The sequence below is a fragment of the Dendroctonus ponderosae genome, unplaced genomic scaffold (genome assembly GCF_020466585.1).
Source record: "Dendroctonus ponderosae isolate FM_Combo_2020 unplaced genomic scaffold, Dpon_F_20191213v2 Dpon_F_20191213_6, whole genome shotgun sequence".
NCBI lineage: Eukaryota > Metazoa > Arthropoda > Insecta > Coleoptera > Curculionidae > Dendroctonus > Dendroctonus ponderosae.
Genome location: NW_026018814.1, coordinates 10695438 through 10699908, shown reverse-complemented (window position 1 = coordinate 10699908; position 4471 = coordinate 10695438).

Genomic DNA, 4471 nt, shown 5'->3' with positions numbered 1-4471 from the left:
TTTAAAATGTGCACCCGATAGGCATCTGTGGATTCATCAAATAATACTTTGCAAAAAACAAACGGGCTAGCCGCAAACGTCCGTGCCGTATAGCGGGAATAACCCTGTATAAAGCATTGCTCACTCAGTTTTCACGGGAACTTTTGCTATAGAACTGTTAAGAGTTACACGAAAAGTTCACCATAAGCACGTTTTTGAAAATGGCATGTCGATCGTAGTTCTTGCGAGATAAAACTGTACTAGCAACATAAAGTTAGTTATGGTGATCGAATTTTCTAAGCATCAGATGGACAGTGGAAAGGCTCTTTTAAGCAAGCCTAGGTTGGTGAAGTACAAATGATTGTTAAGACGCAACTGAAAAAACTGTCCAAATTACAAAATCAAAAATTTAAATGAGCAAATGAATCAAATCCGTTAGTTGATCCTATAAACTGAAGTGGTACCAGGTAGCACCAAGCCGGCGGACTTGACAGCGTCCTCCTAGACGAGTCGCTGTCGTCTTCGTCCCATTAGCACCTCGATTGCCGCAAGTGGATCGCGAACTCGAAGAAGGCCTAACGGTACTCCCCCCTCACCTGGTGCACTTCGACAAGGCTGGCGAGCCGTTGACCCTCTTCAAGATCATGAGAATGATGGCCAGCACTGTACCTCGTCTACTGGACTCGTGCGCATAGTCCTTGACGAAGAAGTGCTCAGAACGTTCATCAGCGTGCTGTCCTTCAAAATTCGGTAATCCTGAAGAGCCTACGAGCAGTTCCGGGCTGCTATCTGAGTTTCGGCCAGACATGTCGGTGCGATGCTGAGCCAGCATTTTGACTGCTTGGATTGTTTATTTATGAACCGCTCGAGCACTATCCGAAGGATGTAAATAGCACATCCTCGATTTAGAAATAATTAGTGCTCTTTTTAATTTACATTTAATTTATTGTGATTTTAGTCTATCAAGGTAAGTTATCAAAAGTTTTTTACAGTTGACTTTCAGTTGAACAAATTACTAATGATGCCACTAATTTGAGCTGCTCCTATTTGGCAGGAGGTCAGTTTTTGAATTGATACAATTGTTTGATGACCAGATTATTAAAGGTTTTATACATATATAAACATTTTGTATTTATTGTTCGTCATTATTAGTACCTTATGTACTCAGTCTAGCATAAATTAAAAGAAAATGTAATTACTACTAATGTCGTTCATCTGATACAAAAGTACGTTCTCTTCAAAACAAATGTCTGATACTGTTTGGTAAAGTACAACCGAAATAAACAGCTTAATGGCATCAACATAACAAAGATATGGGATAGCCTATGGAAAGCTGCCTATAGTTTCTAAATATTCATAGTTTAATTTAGGTTGGCTAGACAGTACTGACCACTGTTACGAAAATTTAGTGTATTCCACACAGTTCATTACTTTCTTATTGTTTGTTGTTCATGTTTATGTTGTTCATGTGTTTTTAACTCAAATTAAATTTGGTTTTATCTGATTTTTATTGAATGCAGAAGCATGTTATTAAAGAAATTACACTTTTTTAATGTAAAAAACTTAAAAATATATTTAGCATTTTTACATGAAAGCATTGACATACGAACGTGCATCTTTTGAAGCCTTAGATTCCTTGTTAGTTATTCTGGATTATGTGCCTTCTGCAGCAATAAGACTGCATGTGACATAATAACTTAAAATGATTGACGATTTCCAAAACAGATAATGATTAATTGAGATTTAATCCTGATGGAAAACTACTCTTGCATAAAAGATAATAATTTTTGAATATTGTCTTGTGTTTAAAAACAGCCCCATCATATTTTAGCAATGATGATAAAACCACCTACCATTTTATATCGATCACTTATATTTTATCAAATATCGTATCTCGTCATAAAATTGTTAAAGTTTACTTTCATTACTACTAATTTTTGTCTAATAAGTTTGAATTTTAGTTTAAGTTCAGCGAAATTATCACTAATGCGAAAATTCGAAGATGCGTTTGTTTTTTAAAGGAACATTCGGTATATTATTAAATTTTCGAATTAATCGAACATTTTATTTAATATTTTATACAATTTGAATGGCTCGTAATATTTAGAATGATTTTCAATATGTATTAATTTAATTGCTTCAACTCAGATTTATACTGATATTTAGAAACCACAAACACACTTTTAGGCTTCCTTTGCTGGTTTTTAAAGTGCCCAATTACTTATTTGTACATTGTCAGCAATTACTCTATTTTAGCATCAAAAAAGGTTAAACTCGCACTTTTCAATGCGATTGCAATAATAAAAATTATACGGAAAAAAAGTGCCACTCTTTAAATTTAAGAATCAGTAATATACACTGTGTCTTATTTAATTATTTTTAGATATTTTTTAAACTCATATTTAAGGAACTAAAATTCGATGAAATCAATATAGGACTCGACGAGGCGACTTTTTTGTCTACATTTCAGACCCTTGACCGTAAATATAAAATTCACGATGAGCCACATTTTCAACCAATCAATCTACCCGTACTCCATTGTTCATCTCAACAGGTAAAAAAACTATAAGCTCCACTGGTGAAGAACTATACTTTGATCGATATCTTTTAACGTTTTTTGCGAATACCAATCGTATAAACTTGTTTACCAATCTCGCATGATCACGAAGATAATTTTTTTCTCGTTTGACTTGTCTAAGGATAGGTTCAACCCGTTTGATCGCGCTAAAACGGCTTTTAGCTCTTGCATCTCATTAAAAATCGTCTATTAATGAGAATTTAGATCAATTATCGTCCGGCTTTTCTTCGTTCTTTTGCACAATATTTCATTTGCTCAGCTAACTTCCCAATTAGTTGAAGAATGCGCTTCTTCAATCTCGCAACGACTGTTAGTTAAATATCAGGTATCGGTACAGCAAACGAATTGAAGAATAATAGCAAGACTTTGAATGCTGCCAAATCAGCTGAAGGGTTTGCTTTTGTCAGATGTGGAAAGTTAAATAACAGGGCAAGAATAATTAATTCTGTGAAAATTTCACCAATGCCAATCCCCCAGTTCCAACCCGAGTAAAAGTGAAAATTATATCGCAAGAGCCATATCTAATATGCAAATAAAAATATGCACATTAAGGCAAAAGCATTTCAAAAATCCTTTTATATTCGTTTTATACTGGTTGGGATAGCAGAACATGCAGGTATCCCTAGATAAATTTTAAGTATAAATCCGGCGATCGGGTTTTACGATCCGACGTCTGCGGAAAATGCGAATTGTCCCATGAATAATACAGATATCAATCAGAAGAATTTAACACCTACGCAAGAACTTTTACGTGTGACTCATTATTTTTCTTTTATTGTTATCGGTACTGCTTTCTCCAATGACTTAAAACGTTATAAAATCGCTTTTGGTGACCCAGAACCACTTGCTACTCTTATTTGTCATGAACGGAATTTACAACAGGAGAAACTTTTACGTCGAGTTTTGCGGTAGACTTACTGATGAATTTACTTACCGATGATTAAGCCGTGTCTTTTCAATATTATTAAACCTCTTTTCTGGTATTTACTTTGTGCTTTCTGATACTTGTGCCCATAAATAAGCAGTTGCAACCAAGAAAGACCCGAATTTTGCAAAATTTTCAATTATAATCAAAGTGTGTTCATTTCCATCATCCATAAACAATTCCAAAGCGAAATAAGTCCGACTCGTTTAGGCATTCCGGGTATTTTCTGACCTGTGCACACCTCTGTTATAAAATCGATTGACCCACATATTATGCACGAACGAATCCTCCGAATAGTTGAACAGCAGGTTTTTCGGTAAAGAATTATTACGTTGTACCCAAATTCTTCTTTCCTTGCGGACCCAACGGTACAGATGATTGAAAGTTTAGTCAACCGTTAAAAGATCGAGATGCTGGCATTTCTTCGCCATTGACCATTAAATGTTGAAAGAAGATTTTTTTTGCTACAAGTTGTTTTGATTTTGCAGCATAAGCAGAAGTTGACTGTATTGTCATGAGCCCTGAATTTAAATCGAAACTCATTGGGTCGGATATTCGCTTTTAATAGTGTGATTTCAATTGCTAAAAGTTGGTACCTATTTAGCTTCTTCCCTTATTATATCTATGTGTTATCTGATTGTTCAATTTACAGAACGTGTTATTGTTCATGATTTGCAATATAAATTGTGGAAATTAGCAACTTTTAATTAATGGCAGTAAAGGCCTTATTTTAAAACGTACTTCCGGACCCAAAAATTACCATCAGTAAATATGTATTTATAATATACGTTAATTGAACCAATGAGCGCTAAGCAACAACAGCATCTTTTTCGGCTTGCCAACTGCTAATTAATAGTACGGGCCAAATTGGGGAATATAGAAAATTATAAAATAATAATATAGTCCTTGTTTCCATGGCCTACTACACATTTTTATCTTCTTTTGAAGTTTTACGGCAACAAAAGGAAAAAACATACAAACAGTTATAT